At 51.6% G+C, this 16,599-nt stretch overlaps 24 non-coding genes across 24 annotated transcripts; all 24 read left to right on the forward strand.

Annotated features, from left to right (window-relative positions):
* The first annotated feature begins 448 nt into the window (after positions 1-448).
* Trnak-uuu (transfer RNA lysine (anticodon UUU)) lies at positions 449-521 on the forward strand. The gene has a single exon. It is a non-coding gene; the product is annotated as a tRNA-Lys (tRNA).
* A 145-nt stretch (positions 522-666) lies between these two features.
* On the forward strand, positions 667-748 carry Trnas-aga (transfer RNA serine (anticodon AGA)). The gene has a single exon. It is a non-coding gene; the product is annotated as a tRNA-Ser (tRNA).
* A 1,037-nt stretch (positions 749-1,785) lies between these two features.
* Trnam-cau (transfer RNA methionine (anticodon CAU)) lies at positions 1,786-1,858 on the forward strand. Its single transcript has one exon. It is a non-coding gene; the product is annotated as a tRNA-Met (tRNA).
* Positions 1,859-2,519: 661 nt separating this feature from the next.
* Positions 2,520-2,592, forward strand: Trnak-uuu (transfer RNA lysine (anticodon UUU)). The gene has a single exon. It is a non-coding gene; the product is annotated as a tRNA-Lys (tRNA).
* Positions 2,593-2,737: 145 nt separating this feature from the next.
* Trnas-aga (transfer RNA serine (anticodon AGA)) lies at positions 2,738-2,819 on the forward strand. The gene has a single exon. It is a non-coding gene; the product is annotated as a tRNA-Ser (tRNA).
* Positions 2,820-3,852: 1,033 nt separating this feature from the next.
* Trnam-cau (transfer RNA methionine (anticodon CAU)) lies at positions 3,853-3,925 on the forward strand. The gene has a single exon. It is a non-coding gene; the product is annotated as a tRNA-Met (tRNA).
* Positions 3,926-4,586: 661 nt separating this feature from the next.
* On the forward strand, positions 4,587-4,659 carry Trnak-uuu (transfer RNA lysine (anticodon UUU)). The gene has a single exon. It is a non-coding gene; the product is annotated as a tRNA-Lys (tRNA).
* Positions 4,660-4,804: 145 nt separating this feature from the next.
* Trnas-aga (transfer RNA serine (anticodon AGA)) lies at positions 4,805-4,886 on the forward strand. The gene has a single exon. It is a non-coding gene; the product is annotated as a tRNA-Ser (tRNA).
* Positions 4,887-5,919: 1,033 nt separating this feature from the next.
* Trnam-cau (transfer RNA methionine (anticodon CAU)) lies at positions 5,920-5,992 on the forward strand. The gene has a single exon. It is a non-coding gene; the product is annotated as a tRNA-Met (tRNA).
* Positions 5,993-6,653: 661 nt separating this feature from the next.
* Positions 6,654-6,726, forward strand: Trnak-uuu (transfer RNA lysine (anticodon UUU)). The gene has a single exon. It is a non-coding gene; the product is annotated as a tRNA-Lys (tRNA).
* A 145-nt stretch (positions 6,727-6,871) lies between these two features.
* Trnas-aga (transfer RNA serine (anticodon AGA)) lies at positions 6,872-6,953 on the forward strand. The gene has a single exon. It is a non-coding gene; the product is annotated as a tRNA-Ser (tRNA).
* Positions 6,954-7,986: 1,033 nt separating this feature from the next.
* On the forward strand, positions 7,987-8,059 carry Trnam-cau (transfer RNA methionine (anticodon CAU)). Its single transcript has one exon. It is a non-coding gene; the product is annotated as a tRNA-Met (tRNA).
* Positions 8,060-8,720: 661 nt separating this feature from the next.
* On the forward strand, positions 8,721-8,793 carry Trnak-uuu (transfer RNA lysine (anticodon UUU)). The gene has a single exon. It is a non-coding gene; the product is annotated as a tRNA-Lys (tRNA).
* Positions 8,794-8,938: 145 nt separating this feature from the next.
* Trnas-aga (transfer RNA serine (anticodon AGA)) lies at positions 8,939-9,020 on the forward strand. Its single transcript has one exon. It is a non-coding gene; the product is annotated as a tRNA-Ser (tRNA).
* A 1,036-nt stretch (positions 9,021-10,056) lies between these two features.
* Trnam-cau (transfer RNA methionine (anticodon CAU)) lies at positions 10,057-10,129 on the forward strand. The gene has a single exon. It is a non-coding gene; the product is annotated as a tRNA-Met (tRNA).
* Positions 10,130-10,790: 661 nt separating this feature from the next.
* Trnak-uuu (transfer RNA lysine (anticodon UUU)) lies at positions 10,791-10,863 on the forward strand. The gene has a single exon. It is a non-coding gene; the product is annotated as a tRNA-Lys (tRNA).
* Positions 10,864-11,008: 145 nt separating this feature from the next.
* Positions 11,009-11,090, forward strand: Trnas-aga (transfer RNA serine (anticodon AGA)). The gene has a single exon. It is a non-coding gene; the product is annotated as a tRNA-Ser (tRNA).
* A 1,035-nt stretch (positions 11,091-12,125) lies between these two features.
* Positions 12,126-12,199, forward strand: Trnam-cau (transfer RNA methionine (anticodon CAU)). The gene has a single exon. It is a non-coding gene; the product is annotated as a tRNA-Met (tRNA).
* A 669-nt stretch (positions 12,200-12,868) lies between these two features.
* Positions 12,869-12,941, forward strand: Trnak-uuu (transfer RNA lysine (anticodon UUU)). Its single transcript has one exon. It is a non-coding gene; the product is annotated as a tRNA-Lys (tRNA).
* Positions 12,942-13,086: 145 nt separating this feature from the next.
* Positions 13,087-13,168, forward strand: Trnas-aga (transfer RNA serine (anticodon AGA)). Its single transcript has one exon. It is a non-coding gene; the product is annotated as a tRNA-Ser (tRNA).
* A 1,038-nt stretch (positions 13,169-14,206) lies between these two features.
* Trnam-cau (transfer RNA methionine (anticodon CAU)) lies at positions 14,207-14,279 on the forward strand. The gene has a single exon. It is a non-coding gene; the product is annotated as a tRNA-Met (tRNA).
* A 670-nt stretch (positions 14,280-14,949) lies between these two features.
* Trnak-uuu (transfer RNA lysine (anticodon UUU)) lies at positions 14,950-15,022 on the forward strand. The gene has a single exon. It is a non-coding gene; the product is annotated as a tRNA-Lys (tRNA).
* Positions 15,023-15,167: 145 nt separating this feature from the next.
* Positions 15,168-15,249, forward strand: Trnas-aga (transfer RNA serine (anticodon AGA)). Its single transcript has one exon. It is a non-coding gene; the product is annotated as a tRNA-Ser (tRNA).
* A 1,038-nt stretch (positions 15,250-16,287) lies between these two features.
* Positions 16,288-16,360, forward strand: Trnam-cau (transfer RNA methionine (anticodon CAU)). The gene has a single exon. It is a non-coding gene; the product is annotated as a tRNA-Met (tRNA).
* Positions 16,361-16,599: the final 239 nt, after the last annotated feature.

Below are 16,599 nucleotides of genomic sequence, written 5' to 3' on the forward strand. Positions count from 1 at the left end.
TGTAGGCGCGGATATGATCGCAAGCAGAGAACAGCACTGAGTCCAGATTCAGCACAAAATACAATAAGAGACGGAGTAAATCTCACCGCTGTAGAGCAAGTCCTGTGTGGTCTAGTGGCTGGGATACCTGGCTTTCACTCAACAGGTCCGGCTTCGATTCCCGGTACCGGAACGGAACTATTTGCGCACACAACGCTCCATGTTTTGGTCTTCGAACTGTCGTTGGTCGCCCTTCTTCCTTGGCTTCAACCGAACGCAATCGGGGAAAGCAGGCACGTGATGCAGTTACTGTCAGCACCGGAATAAAGGGAGAAGAGGCACTGGTCCGCTGTTGGGCTGCTACCAGCGTCAGTGAGTAGTCGGTGCAGTCGCCAGTAGCGCCAGAAGCCTACACACACCTTCCACTTAATCACGTTGCTTGAAACCGCTCCAACCACAACAAGCGAAAGCCCGGATAGCTCAGTCGGTAGAGCATTATGCTTTTAACCTAAGGGTCCAGGGTTCGAGTCCCTGTCCGGGCGAAGATTTTAACGCTTCCATAATGGCTCGTCTCGTAGCGATAGTAGCCCTGTCGTAATCAGTGCACGGTTTTACGTTTCCTGTCGGCATTCTGCGCAGACGCAACCGGTTGGGTTTTTCACGATTCGAGGGGCACCTGTTGGACAAGCAGTCGTGGCCGAGTGGTTAAGGCGTCTGACTAGAAATCAGATTCCCTCTGGGATCGTAGGTTCGAGTCCTACCGACTGCGTCGGATTTTTCTTTTCTTGTTTTGGAAGAAGAAGCAGAAAATATCGCGTTTTGGTACCTCGCCACACCTCACCTCTCACAGCTGTTTATAGTGCCTGTCCTTTAGATAAGGGCGATTTCCAAGCGTCAGCTTTCGCGTCAGCCGAGCAAAGTCGGGACAAGTCGGGACATACTACAGGATGGTGCAACGACGAAAAAAAAAAAAAAAAACCTTAATTTAACAGCAGGAGCCCACATAATGATACGGAAAAATTAGCGCCACTTGCGGTGGCCGGGAATCGTACCCGGATCAACTGCTTGGAAGGCAACTATGCTCAACAGTACAACACCACCGCACTGCCGCTGCTCGCAACGCCGCGCTGTGTCGGCTTCCCGCCCGCCCACAGCGGCCCACGGCTATAGGAGCTGCAGGCGCATTACGAGGTAGGAGGGTGCATCCACACGCATTCGGGCAGCGCCTCCAAGCACGCTACGTCTTTGGGCAAGACTCGTCGCCGCTGACGCAAGGTTACTCACACGATAGTGATGAACGGTCGTTTTAAGGCAGTGTAGTGGGGGACTTCGCGAGTTTAGCCCCTTTTTCGACGTCGCTGGGTGGCAATCCCAGTTTCCCTGCCGACAGCTGCTTGGAAAGCACGGGTAGCTTGTCGAGCATCTGTAGTTGAGTGGTTTGTGACTCAGTAGTGCAGTAGGCAGCGCCTAAGTCTCATAATCTTAAGGTATGCCGGCACGATTCCCGGTCGATGCATTATTTTGCTCTTGTGGCAACAATGCTGCCGCGCGGATTGCTCGCTTGAGATGGGTCAGCCTCAGGACCTTATAGCTGTATAGCTGCGGCTGCAGTTTAATCTAGAGAGTCGGGACAGCACGTGTAGCAAGACAACAGATTCTTCAGAAAGCGCAAACTGTCTATCTCTAATATGTGAGACTTACCGAGTTTCGTACGTGTAGCAAGACAATAGATCCTTCAGAAAGCGCAAACTGTCTTTCTCTAAAATGTGAGACTTAGCGAGTTTCCTTCGAGGACGTCTCCGGCGTGCCTCGGTAGCGCAGTAGGCAGCGCGTAAGTCTCATAATCTTAAGGTCGTGAGTTCGATCCTCACCTGGGGCATTTAATTTTCTGTACATCATGACTGCGTTGCTGTTGCTAGGGAACGAACTTAACTGTTGTCCGTTATCCACACGGAGTCCACGCCTCAGCGTCAAAATGTTTACTTCCAATTATGACGACGTAACAACTTTGATATTTCTCCTCCGTGTTACAAACAAAATGCGATGCACACAGCAATGGACAGTCAATTTTGAACTGTGCGCCATGCCGGTCTGTAGGCGCGGATATGATCGCAAGCAGAGAACAGCACTGAGTCCAGATTCAGCACAAAATACAATAAGAGACGGAGTAAATCTCACCGCTGTAGAGCAAGTCCTGTGTGGTCTAGTGGCTAGGATACCTGGCTTTCACTCAACAGGTCCGGCTTCGATTCCCGGTACCGGAACGGAACTATTTGCGCACACAACGCTCCATGTTTTGGTCTTCGAACTGTCGTTGGTCGCCCTTCTTCCTTGGCTTCAACCGAACGCAATCGGGGAAAGCAGGCACGTGATGCAGTTACTGTCAGCACCGGAATAAAGGGAGAAGAGGCACTGGTCCGCTGTTGGGCTGCTACCAGCGTCAGTGAGTAGTCGGTGCAGTCGCCAGTAGCGCCAGAAGCCTACACACACCTTCCACTTAATCACGTTGCTTGAAACCGCTCCAACCACAACAAGCGAAAGCCCGGATAGCTCAGTCGGTAGAGCATTAGGCTTTTAACCTAAGGGTCCAGGGTTCGAGTCCCTGTCCGGGCGAAGATTTTAACGCTTCCATAATGGCTCGTCTCGTAGCGATAGTAGCCCTGTCGTAATCAGTGCACGGTTTTACGTTTCCTGTCGGCATTCTGCGCAGACGCAACCGGTTGGGTTTTTCACGATTCGAGGGGCACCTGTTGGACAAGCAGTCGTGGCCGAGTGGTTAAGGCGTCTGACTAGAAATCAGATTCCCTCTGGGAGCGTAGGTTCGAGTCCTACCGACTGCGTCGGATTTTTCTTTTCTTGTTTTGGAAGAAGAAGCAGAAAATATCGCGTTTTGGTACCTCGCCACACCTCACCTCTCACAGCCGTTTATAGTGCCTGTCCTTTAGATAAGGGCGATTTCCAAGCGTCAGCTTTCGCGTCAGCCGAGCAAAGTCGGGACAAGTCGGGACATACTACAGGATGGTGCAACGACGAAAAAAAAAAAAACCTTAATTTAACAGCAGGAGCCCACATAATGATACGGAAAAATTAGCGCCACTTGCGGTGGCCGGGAATCGTACCCGGATCAACTGCTTGGAAGGCAACTATGCTCAACAGTACACCACCACCGCACTGCCGCTGCTCGCAACGCCGCGCTGTGTCGGCTTCCCGCCCGCCCACAGCGGCCCACGGCTATAGGAGCTGCAGGCGCATTACGAGGTAGGAGGGTGCATCCACACGCATTCGGGCAGCGCCTCCAAGCACGCTACGTCTTTGGGCAAGACTCGTCGCCGCTGACGCAAGGTTACTCACACGATAGTGATGAACGGTCGTTTTAAGGCAGTGTAGTGGGGGACTTCGCGAGTTTAGCCCCTTTTTCGACGTCGCTGGGTGGCAATCCCAGTTTCCCTGCAGACAGCTGCTTGGAAAGCACGGGTAGCTTGTCGAGCATCTGTAGTTGAGTGGTTTGTGACTCAGTAGTGCAGTAGGCAGCGCCTAAGTCTCATAATCTTAAGGTATGCCGGCACGATTCCCGGTCGATGCATTATTTTGCTCTTGTGGCAACAATGCTGCCGCGCGGATTGCTCGCTTGAGATGGGTCAGCCTCAGGACCTTATAGCTGTATAGCTGCGGCTGCAGTTTAATCTAGAGAGTCGGGACAGCACGTGTAGCAAGACAACAGATTCTTCAGAAAGCGCAAACTGTCTATCTCTAATATGTGAGACTTACCGAGTTTCGTACGTGTAGCAAGACAATAGATCCTTCAGAAAGCGCAAACTGTCTTTCTCTAAAATGTGAGACTTAGCGAGTTTCCTTCGAGGACGTCTCCGGCGTGCCTCGGTAGCGCAGTAGGCAGCGCGTAAGTCTCATAATCTTAAGGTCGTGAGTTCGATCCTCACCTGGGGCATTTAATTTTCTGTACATCATGACTGCGTTGCTGTTGCTAGGGAACGAACTTAACTGTTGTCCGTTATCCACACGGAGTCCACGCCTCAGCGTCAAAATGTTTACTTCCAATTATGACGACGTAACAACTTTGATATTCCCCCTTCGTGTTACAAACAAAATGCGATGCACACAGCAATGGACAGTCAATTTTGAACTGTGCGCCATGCCGGTCTGTAGGCGCGGATATGATCGCAAGCAGAGAACAGCACTGAGTCCAGATTCAGCACAAAATACAATAAGAGACGGAGTAAATCTCACCGCTGTAGAGCAAGTCCTGTGTGGTCTAGTGGCTAGGATACCTGGCTTTCACTCAACAGGTCCGGCTTCGATTCCCGGTACCGGAACGGAACTATTTGCGCACACAACGCTCCATGTTTTGGTCTTCGAACTGTCGTTGGTCGCCCTTCTTCCTTGGCTTCAACCGAACGCAATCGGGGAAAGCAGGCACGTGATGCAGTTACTGTCAGCACCGGAATAAAGGGAGAAGAGGCACTGGTCCGCTGTTGGGCTGCTACCAGCGTCAGTGAGTAGTCGGTGCAGTCGCCAGTAGCGCCAGAAGCCTACACACACCTTCCACTTAATCACGTTGCTTGAAACCGCTCCAACCACAACAAGCGAAAGCCCGGATAGCTCAGTCGGTAGAGCATTATGCTTTTAACCTAAGGGTCCAGGGTTCGAGTCCCTGTCCGGGCGAAGATTTTAACGCTTCCATAATGGCTCGTCTCGTAGCGATAGTAGCCCTGTCGTAATCAGTGCACGGTTTTACGTTTCCTGTCGGCATTCTGCGCAGACGCAACCGGTTGGGTTTTTCACGATTCGAGGGGCACCTGTTGGACAAGCAGTCGTGGCCGAGTGGTTAGGGCGTCTGACTAGAAATCAGATTCCCTCTGGGAGCGTAGGTTCGAGTCCTACCGACTGCGTCGGATTTTTCTTTTCTTGTTTTGGAAGAAGAAGCAGAAAATATCGCGTTTTGGTACCTCGCCACACCTCACTTCTCACAGCCGTTTATAGTGCCTGTCCTTTAGATAAGGGCGATTTCCAAGCGTCAGCTTTCGCGTCAGCCGAGCAAAGTCGGGACAAGTCGGGACATACTACAGGATGGTGCAACGACGAAAAAAAAAAAAACCTTAATTTAACAGCAGGAGCCCACATAATGATACGGAAAAATTAGCGCCACTTGCGGTGGCCGGGAATCGTACCCGGATCAACTGCTTGGAAGGCAACTATGCTCAACAGTACACCACCACCGCACTGCCGCTGCTCGCAACGCCGCGCTGTGTCGGCTTCCCGCCCGCCCACAGCGGCCCACGGCTACAGGAGCTGCAGGCGCATTACGAGGTAGGAGGGTGCATCCACACGCATTCGGGCAGCGCCTCCAAGCACGCTACGTCTTTGGGCAAGACTCGTCGCCGCTGACGCAAGGTTACTCACACGATAGTGATGAACGGTCGTTTTAAGGCAGTGTAGTGGGGGACTTCGCGAGTTTAGCCCCTTTTTCGACGTCGCTGGGTGGCAATCCCAGTTTCCCTGCCGACAGCTGCTTGGAAAGCACGGGTAGCTTGTCGAGCATCTGTAGTTGAGTGGTTTGTGACTCAGTAGTGCAGTAGGCAGCGCCTAAGTCTCATAATCTTAAGGTATGCCGGCACGATTCCCGGTCGATGCATTATTTTGCTCTTGTGGCAACAATGCTGCCGCGCGGATTGCTCGCTTGAGATGGGTCAGCCTCAGGACCTTATAGCTGTATAGCTGCGGCTGCAGTTTAATCTACAGAGTCGGGACAGCACGTGTAGCAAGACAACAGATTCTTCAGAAAGCGCAAACTGTCTATCTCTAATATGTGAGACTTACCGAGTTTCGTACGTGTAGCAAGACAATAGATCCTTCAGAAAGCGCAAACTGTCTTTCTCTAAAATGTGAGACTTAGCGAGTTTCCTTCGAGGACGTCTCCGGCGTGCCTCGGTAGCGCAGTAGGCAGCGCGTAAGTCTCATAATCTTAAGGTCGTGAGTTCGATCCTCACCTGGGGCAATTAATTTTCTGTACATCATGACTGCGTTGCTGTTGCTAGGGAACGAACTTAACTGTTGTCCGTTATCCACACGGAGTCCACGCCTCAGCGTCAAAATGTTTACTTCCAATTATGACGACGTAACAACTTTGATATTTCTCCTCCGTGTTACAAACAAAATGCGATGCACACAGCAATGGACAGTCAATTTTGAACTGTGCGCCATGCCGGTCTGTAGGCGCGGATATGATCGCAAGCAGAGAACAGCACTGAGTCCAGATTCAGCACAAAATACAATAAGAGACGGAGTAAATCTCACCGCTGTAGAGCAAGTCCTGTGTGGTCTAGTGGCTAGGATACCTGGCTTTCACTCAACAGGTCCGGCTTCGATTCCCGGTACCGGAACGGAACTATTTGCGCACACAACGCTCCATGTTTTGGTCTTCGAACTGTCGTTGGTCGCCCTTCTTCCTTGGCTTCAACCGAACGCAATCGGGGAAAGCAGGCACGTGATGCAGTTACTGTCAGCACCGGAATAAAGGGAGAAGAGGCACTGGTCCGCTGTTGGGCTGCTACCAGCGTCAGTGAGTAGTCGGTGCAGTCGCCAGTAGCGCCAGAAGCCTACACACACCTGCCACTTAATCACGTTGCTTGAAACCGCTCCAACCACAACAAGCGAAAGCCCGGATAGATCAGTCGGTAGAGCATTAGGCTTTTAACCTAAGGGTCCAGGGTTCGAGTCCCTGTCCGGGCGAAGATTTTAACGCTTCCATAATGGCTCGTCTCGTAGCGATAGTAGCCCTGTCGTAATCAGTGCACGGTTTTACGTTTCCTGTCGGCATTCTGCGCAGACGCAACCGGTTGGGTTTTTCACGATTCGAGGGAGACCTGTTGGACAAGCAGTCGTGGCCGAGTGGTTAAGGCGTCTGACTAGAAATCAGATTCCCTCTGGGAGCGTAGGTTCGAGTCCTACCGACTGCGTCGGATTTTTCTTTTCTTGTTTTGGAAGAAGAAGCAGAAAATATCGCGTTTTGGTACCTCGCCACACCTCACTTCTCACAGCCGTTTATAGTTCCTGTCCTTTAGATAAGGGCGATTTCCAAGCGTCAGCTTTCGCGTCAGCCGAGCAAAGTCGGGACAAGTCGGGACATACTACAGGATGGTGCAACGACGAAAAAAAAAAAAACCTTAATTTAACAGCAGGAGCCCACATAATGATACGGAAAAATTAGCGCCACTTGCGGTGGCCGGGAATCGTACCCGGATCAACTGCTTGGAAGGCAACTATGCTCAACAGTACAACACCACCGCACTGCCGCTGCTCGCAACGCCGCGCTGTGTCGGCTTCCCGCCCGCCCACAGCGGCCCACGGCTATAGGAGCTGCAGGCGCATTACGAGGTAGGAGGGTGCATCCACACGCATTCGGGCAGCGCCTCCAAGCACGCTACGTCTTTGGGCAAGACTCGTCGCCGCTGACGCAAGGTTACTCACACGATAGTGATGAACGGTCGTTTTAAGGCAGTGTAGTGGGGGACTTCGCGAGTTTAGCCCCTTTTTCGACGTCGCTGGGTGGCAATCCCAGTTTCCCTGCCGACAGCTGCTTGGAAAGCACGGGTAGCTTGTCGAGCATCTGTAGTTGAGTGGTTTGTGACTCAGTAGTGCAGTAGGCAGCGCCTAAGTCTCATAATCTTAAGGTATGCCGGCACGATTCCCGGTCGATGCATTATTTTGCTCTTGTGGCAACAATGCTGCCGCGCGGATTGCTCGCTTGAGATGGGTCAGCCTCAGGACCTTATAGCTGTATAGCTGCGGCTGCAGTTTAATCTAGAGAGTCGGGACAGCACGTGTAGCAAGACAACAGATTCTTCAGAAAGCGCAAACTGTCTATCTCTAATATGTGAGACTTACCGAGTTTCGTACGTGTAGCAAGACAATAGATCCTTCAGAAAGCGCAAACTGTCTTTCTCTAAAATGTGAGACTTAGCGAGTTTCCTTCGAGGACGTCTCCGGCGTGCCTCGGTAGCGCAGTAGGCAGCGCGTAAGTCTCATAATCTTAAGGTCGTGAGTTCGATCCTCACCTGGGGCAATTAATTTTCTGTACATCATGACTGCGTTGCTGTTGCTAGGGAACGAACTTAACTGTTGTCCGTTATCCACACGGAGTCCACGCCTCAGCGTCAAAATGTTTACTTCCAATTATGACGACGTAACAACTTTGATATTTCTCCTCCGTGTTACAAACAAAATGCGATGCACACAGCAATGGACAGTCAATTTTGAACTGTGCGCCATGCCGGTCTGTAGGCGCGGATATGATCGCAAGCAGAGAACAGCACTGAGTCCAGATTCAGCACAAAATACAATAAGAGACGGAGTAAATCTCACCGCTGTAGAGCAAGTCCTGTGTGGTCTAGTGGCTAGGATACCTGGCTTTCACTCAACAGGTCCGGCTTCGATTCCCGGTACCGGAACGGAACTATTTGCGCACACAACGCTCCATGTTTTGGTCTTCGAACTGTCGTTGGTCGCCCTTCTTCCTTGGCTTCAACCGAACGCAATCGGGGAAAGCAGGCACGTGATGCAGTTACTGTCAGCACCGGAATAAAGGGAGAAGAGGCACTGGTCCGCTGTTGGGCTGCTACCAGCGTCAGTGAGTAGTCGGTGCAGTCGCCAGTAGCGCCAGAAGCCTACACACACCTGCCACTTAATCACGTTGCTTGAAACCGCTCCAACCACAACAAGCGAAAGCCCGGATAGATCAGTCGGTAGAGCATTAGGCTTTTAACCTAAGGGTCCAGGGTTCGAGTCCCTGTCCGGGCGAAGATTTTAACGCTTCCATAATGGCTCGTCTCGTAGCGATAGTAGCCCTGTCGTAATCAGTGCACGGTTTTACGTTTCCTGTCGGCATTCTGCGCAGACGCAACCGGTTGGGTTTTTCACGATTCGAGGGACACCTGTTGGACAAGCAGTCGTGGCCGAGTGGTTAAGGCGTCTGACTAGAAATCAGATTCCCTCTGGGAGCGTAGGTTCGAGTCCTACCGACTGCGTCGGATTTTTCTTTTCTTGTTTTGGAAGAAGAAGCAGAAAATATCGCATTTTGGTACCTCGCCACACCTCACCTCTCACAGCCGTTTATAGTGCCTGTCCTTTAGATAAGGGCGATTTCCATGCGTCAGCTTTCGCGTCAGCCGAGCAAAGTCGGGACAAGTCGGGACATACTACAGGATGGTGCAACGACGAAAAAAAAAAAAAAAACCTTAATTTAACAGCAGGAGCCCACATAATGATACGGAAAAATTAGCGCCACTTGCGGTGGCCGGGAATCGTACCCGGATCAACTGCTTGGAAGGCAACTATGCTCAACAGTACAACACCACCGCACTGCCGCTGCTCGCAACGCCGCGCTGTGTCGGCTTCCCGCCCGCCCACAGCGGCCCACGGCTATAGGAGCTGCAGGCGCATTACGAGGTAGGAGGGTGCATCCACACGCATTCGGGCAGCGCCTCCAAGCACGCTACGTCTTTGGGCAAGACTCGTCGCCGCTGACGCAAGGTTACTCACACGATAGTGATGAACGGTCGTTTTAAGGCAGTGTAGTGGGGGACTTCGCGAGTTTAGCCCCTTTTTCGACGTCGCTGGGTGGCAATCCCAGTTTCCCTGCCGACAGCTGCTTGGAAAGCACGGGTAGCTTGTCGAGCATCTGTAGTTGAGTGGTTTGTGACTCAGTAGTGCAGTAGGCAGCGCCTAAGTTTCATAATCTTAAGGTATGCCGGCACGATTCCCGGTCGATGCATTATTTTGCTCTTGTGGCAACAATGCTGCCGCGCGGATTGCTCGCTTGAGATGGGTCAGCCTCAGGACCTTATAGCTGTATAGCTGCGGCTGCAGTTTAATCTAGAGAGTCGGGACAGCACGTGTAGCAAGACAACAGATTCTTCAGAAAGCGCAAACTGTCTATCTCTAATATGTGAGACTTACCGAGTTTCGTACGTGTAGCAAGACAATAGATCCTTCAGAAAGCGCAAACTGTCTTTCTCTAAAATGTGAGACTTAGCGAGTTTCCTTCGAGGACGTCTCCGGCGTGCCTCGGTAGCGCAGTAGGCAGCGCGTAAGTCTCATACTCTTAAGGTCGTGAGTTCGATCCTCACCTGGGGCATTTAATTTTCTGTACATCATGACTGCGTTGCTGTTGCTAGGGAACGAACTTAACTGTTGTCCGTTATCCACACGGAGTCCACGCCTCAGCGTCAAAATGTTTACTTCCAATTATGACGACGTAACAACTTTGATATTTCTCCTCCGTGTTACAAACAAAATGCGATGCACACAGCAATGGACAGTCAATTTTGAACTGTGCGCCATGCCGGTCTGTAGGCGCGGATATGATCGCAAGCAGAGAACAGCACTGAGTCCAGATTCAGCACAAAATACAATAAGAGACGAAGTAAATCTCACCGCTGTAGAGCAAGTCCTGTGTGGTCTAGTGGCTAGGATACCTGGCTTTCACTCAACAGGTCCGGCTTCGATTCCCGGTACCGGAACGGAACTATTTGCGCACACAACGCTCCATGTTTTGGTCTTCGAACTGTCGTTGGTCGCCCTTCTTCCTTGGCTTCAACCGAACGCAATCGGGGAAAGCAGGCACGTGATGCAGTTACTGTCAGCACCGGAATAAAGGGAGAAGAGGCACTGGTCCGCTGTTGGGCTGCTACCAGCGTCAGTGAGTAGTCGGTGCAGTCGCCAGTAGCGCCAGAAGCCTACACACACCTGCCACTTAATCACGTTGCTTGAAACCGCTCCAACCACAACAAGCGAAAGCCCGGATAGCTCAGTCGGTAGAGCATTAGGCTTTTAACCTAAGGGTCCATGGTTCGAGTCCCTGTCCGGGCGAAGATTTTAACGCTTCCATAATGGCTCGTCTCGTAGCGATAGTAGCCCTGTCGTAATCAGTGCACGGTTTTACGTTTCCTGTCGGCATTCTGCGCAGACGCAACCGGTTGGGTTTTTCACGATTCGAGGGGCACCTGTTGGACAAGCAGTCGTGGCCGAGTGGTTAAGGCGTCTGACTAGAAATCAGATTCCCTCTGGGAGCGTAGGTTCGAGTCCTACCGACTGCGTCGGATTTTTCTTTTCTTGTTTTGGAAGAAGAAGCAGAAAATATCGCGTTTTGGTACCTCGCCACACCTCACCTCTCACAGCCGTTTATAGTGCCTGTCCTTTAGATAAGGGCGATTTCCAAGCGTCAGCTTTCGCGTCAGCCGAGCAAAGTCGGGACAAGTCGGGACATACTACAGGATGGTGCAACGACGAAAAAAAAAAAAAAAACCTTAATTTAACAGCAGGAGCCCACATAATGATACGGAAAAATTAGCGCCACTTGCGGTGGCCGGGAATCGTACCCGGATCAACTGCTTGGAAGGCAACTATGCTCAACAGTACAACACCACCGCACTGCCGCTGCTCGCAACGCCGCGCTGTGTCGGCTTCCCGCCCGCCCACAGCGGCCCACGGCTATAGGAGCTGCAGGCGCATTACGAGGTAGGAGGGTGCATCCACACGCATTCGGGCAGCGCCTCCAAGCACGCTACGTCTTTGGGCAAGACTCGTCGCCGCTGACGCAAGGTTACTCACACGATAGTGATGAACGGTCGTTTTAAGGCAGTGTAGTGGGGGACTTCGCGAGTTTAGCCCCTTTTTCGACGTCGCTGGGTGGCAATCCCAGTTTCCCTGCCGACAGCTGCTTGGAAAGCACGGGTAGCTTGTCGAGCATCTGTAGTTGAGTGGTTTGTGACTCAGTAGTGCAGTAGGCAGCGCCTAAGTCTCATAATCTTAAGGTATGCCGGCACGATTCCCGGTCGATGCATTATTTTGCTCTTGTGGCAACAATGCTGCCGCGCGGATTGCTCGCTTGAGATGGGTCAGCCTCAGGACCTTATAGCTGTATAGCTGCGGCTGCAGTTTAATCTAGAGAGTCGGGACAGCACGTGTAGCAAGACAACAGATTCTTCAGAAAGCGCAAACTGTCTATCTCTAATATGTGAGACTTACCGAGTTTCGTACGTGTAGCAAGACAATAGATCCTTCAGAAAGCGCAAACTGTCTTTCTCTAAAATGTGAGACTTAGCGAGTTTCCTTCGAGGACGTCTCCGGCGTGCCTCGGTAGCGCAGTAGGCAGCGCGTAAGTCTCATAATCTTACGGTCGTGAGTTCGATCCTCACCGGGGCATTTAATTTTCTGTACATCATGGCTGCATTAAGGGCGTTGCTGTTGCTAGGGAACGAACTTAACTGTTGTCCGTTATCCACACGGAGTCCACGCCTCAGCGTCAAAATGTTTACTTCCAATTATGACGACGTAACAACTTTGATATTTCTCCTCCGTGTTACAAACAAAATGCGATGCACACAGCAATGGACAGTCAATTTTGAACTGTGCGCCATGCCGGTCTGTAGGCGCGGATATGATCGCAAGCAGAGAACAGCACTGAGTCCAGATTCAGCACAAAATACAATAAGAGACGGAGTAAATCTCACCGCTGTAGAGCAAGTCCTGTGTGGTCTAGTGGCTAGGATACCTGGCTTTCACTCAACAGGTCCGGCTTCGATTCCCGGTACCGGAACGGAACTATTTGCGCACACAACGCTCCATGTTTTGGTCTTCGAACTGTCGTTGGTCGCCCTTCTTCCTTGGCTTCAACCGAACGCAATCGGGGAAAGCAGGCACGTGATGCAGTTACTGTCAGCACCGGAATAAAGGGAGAAGAGGCACTGGTCCGCTGTTGGGCTGCTACCAGCGTCAGTGAGTAGTCGGTGCAGTCGCCAGTAGCGCCAGAAGCCTACACACACCTTCCACTTAATCACGTTGCTTGAAACCGCTCCAACCACAACAAGCGAAAGCCCGGATAGCTCAGTCGGTAGAGCATTAGGCTTTTAACCTAAGGGTCCAGGGTTCGAGTCCCTGTCCGGGCGAAGATTTTAACGCTTCCATAATGGCTCGTCTCGTAGCGATAGTAGCCCTGTCGTAATCAGTGCACGGTTTTACGTTTCCTGTCGGCATTCTGCGCAGACGCAACCGGTTGGGTTTTTCACGATTCGAGGGGCACCTGTTGGACAAGCAGTCGTGGCCGAGTGGTTAGGGCGTCTGACTAGAAATCAGATTCCCTCTGGGAGCGTAGGTTCGAGTCCTACCGACTGCGTCGGATTTTTCTTTTCTTGTTTTGGAAGAAGAAGCAGAAAATATCGCGTTTTGGTACCTCGCCACACCTCACTTCTCACAGCCGTTTATAGTGCCTGTCCTTTAGATAAGGGCGATTTCCAAGCGTCAGCTTTCGCGTCAGCCGAGCAAAGTCGGGACAAGTCGGGACATACTACAGGATGGTGCAACGACGAAAAAAAAAAAAAAAAAACCTTAATTTAACAGCAGGAGCCCACATAATGATACGGAAAAATTAGCGCCACTTGCGGTGGCCGGGAATCGTACCCGGATCAACTGCTTGGAAGGCAACTATGCTCAACAGTACAACACCACCGCACTGCCGCTGCTCGCAACGCCGCGCTGTGTCGGCTTCCCGCCCGCCCACAGCGGCCCACGGCTATAGGAGCTGCAGGCGCATTACGAGGTAGGAGGGTGCATCCACACGCATTCGGGCAGCGCCTCCAAGCACGCTACGTCTTTGGGCAAGACTCGTCGCCGCTGACGCAAGGTTACTCACACGATAGTGATGAACGGTCGTTTTAAGGCAGTGTAGTGGGGGACTTCGCGAGTTTAGCCCCTTTTTCGACGTCGCTGGGTGGCAATCCCAGTTTCCCTGCCGACAGCTGCTTGGAAAGCACGGGTAGCTTGTCGAGCATCTGTAGTTGAGTGGTTTGTGACTCAGTAGTGCAGTAGGCAGCGCCTAAGTCTCATAATCTTAAGGTATGCCGGCACGATTCCCGGTCGATGCATTATTTTGCTCTTGTGGCAACAATGCTGCCGCGCGGATTGCTCGCTTGAGATGGGTCTGCCTCAGGACCTTATAGCTGTATAGCTGCGGCTGCAGTTTAATCTAGAGAGTCGGGACAGCACGTGTAGCAAGACAACAGATTCTTCAGAAAGCGCAAACTGTCTATCTCTAATATGTGAGACTTACCGAGTTTCGTACGTGTAGCAAGACAATAGATCCTTCAGAAAGCGCAAACTGTCTTTCTCTAAAATGTGAGACTTAGCGAGTTTCCTTCGAGGACGTCTCCGGCGTGCCTCGGTAGCGCAGTAGGCAGCGCGTAAGTCTCATAATCTTAAGGTCGTGAGTTCGATCCTCACCTGGGGCATTTAATTTTCTGTACATCATGGCTGCATTAAGGGCGTTGCTGTTGCTAGGGAACGAACTTAACTGTTGTCCGTTATCCACACGGAGTCCACGCCTCAGCGTCAAAATGTTTACTTCCAATTATGACGACGTAACAACTTTGATATTTCTCCTCCGTGTTACAAACAAAATGCGATGCACACAGCAATGGACAGTCAATTTTGAACTGTGCGCCATGCCGGTCTGTAGGCGCGGATATGATCGCAAGCAGAGAACAGCACTGAGTCCAGATTCAGCACAAAATACAATAAGAGACGGAGTAAATCTCACCGCTGTAGAGCAAGTCCTGTGTGGTCTAGTGGCTAGGATACCTGGCTTTCACTCAACAGGTCCGGCTTCGATTCCCGGTACCGGAACGGAACTATTTGCGCACACAACGCTCCATGTTTTGGTCTTCGAACTGTCGTTGGTCGCCCTTCTTCCTTGGCTTCAACCGAACGCAATCGGGGAAAGCAGGCACGTGATGCAGTTACTGTCAGCACCGGAATAAAGGGAGAAGAGGCACTGGTCCGCTGTTGGGCTGCTACCAGCGTCAGTGAGTAGTCGGTGCAGTCGCCAGTAGCGCCAGAAGCCTACACACACCTGCCACTTAATCACGTTGCTTGAAACCGCTCCAACCACAACAAGCGAAAGCCCGGATAGCTCAGTCGGTAGAGCATTAGGCTTTTAACCTAAGGGTCCAGGGTTCGAGTCCCTGTCCGGCCGAAGATTTTAACGCTTCCATAATGGCTCGTCTCGTAGCGATAGTAGCCCTGTCGTAATCAGTGCACGGTTTTACGTTTCCTGTCGGCATTCTGCGCAGACGCAACCGGTTGGGTTTTTCACGATTCGAGGGGCACTTGTTGGACAAGCAGTCGTGGCCGAGTGGTTAAGGCGTCTGACTAGAAATCAGATTCCCTCTGGGAGCGTAGGTTCGAGTCCTACCGACTGCGTCGGATTTTTCTTTTCTTGTTTTGGAAGAAGAAGCAGAAAATATCGCGTTTTGGTACCTCGCCACACCTCACCTCTCACAGCCGTTTATAGTGCCTGTCCTTTAGATAAGGGCGATTTCCAAGCGTCAGCTTTCGCGTCAGCCGAGCAAAGTCGGGACAAGTCGGGACATACTACAGGATGGTGCAACGACGAAAAAAAAAAAAAAAAAACCTTAATTTAACAGCAGGAGCCCACATAATGATACGGAAAAATTAGCGCCACTTGCGGTGGCCGGGAATCGTACCCGGATCAACTGCTTGGAAGGCAACTATGCTCAACAGTACAACACCACCGCACTGCCGCTGCTCGCAACGCCGCGCTGTGTCGGCTTCCCGCCCGCCCACAGCGGCCCACGGCTATAGGAGCTGCAGGCGCATTACGAGGTAGGAGGGTGCATCCACACGCATTCGGGCAGCGCCTCCAAGCACGCTACGTCTTTGGGCAAGACTCGTCGCCGCTGACGCAAGGTTACTCACGCGATAGTGATGAACGGTCGTTTTAAGGCAGTGTAGTGGGGGACTTCGCGAGTTTAGCCCCTTTTTCGACGTCGCTGGGTGGCAATCCCAGTTTCCCTGCCGACAGCTGCTTGGAAAGCACGGGTAGCTTGTCGAGCATCTGTAGTTGAGTGGTTTGTGACTCAGTAGTGCAGTAGGCAGCGCCTAAGTCTCATAATCTTAAGGTATGCCGGCACGATTCCCGGTCGATGCATTATTTTGCTCTTGTGGCAACAATGCTGCCGCGCGGATTGCTCGCTTGAGATGGGTCTGCCTCAGGACCTTATAGCTGTATAGCTGCGGCTGCAGTTTAATCTAGAGAGTCGGGACAGCACGTGTAGCAAGACAACAGATTCTTCAGAAAGCGCAAACTGTCTATCTCTAATATGTGAGACTTACCGAGTTTCGTACGTGTAGCAAGACAATAGATCCTTCAGAAAGCGCAAACTGTCTTTCTCTAAAATGTGAGACTTAGCGAGTTTCCTTCGAGGACGTCTCCGGCGTGCCTCGGTAGCGCAGTAGGCAGCGCGTAAGTCTCATAATCTTAAGGTCGTGAGTTCGATCCTCACCTGGGGCATTTAATTTTCTGTACATTATGGCTGCATTAAGGGCGTTGCTGTTGCTAGGGAACGAACTTAACTGTTGTCCGTTATCCACACGGAGTCCACGCCTCAGCGTCAAAATGTTTACTTCCAATTATGACGACGTAACAACTTTGATATTTCTCCTCCGTGTTACAAACAAAATGCGATGCACACAGCAATGGACAGTCAATTTTGAACTGTGCGCCATGCCGGTCTGTAGGCGCGGATATGA

This window comes from Schistocerca gregaria, unplaced genomic scaffold (assembly GCF_023897955.1).
Source record: "Schistocerca gregaria isolate iqSchGreg1 unplaced genomic scaffold, iqSchGreg1.2 ptg000359l, whole genome shotgun sequence".
Taxonomy (NCBI): Eukaryota; Metazoa; Arthropoda; class Insecta; order Orthoptera; family Acrididae; genus Schistocerca; species Schistocerca gregaria.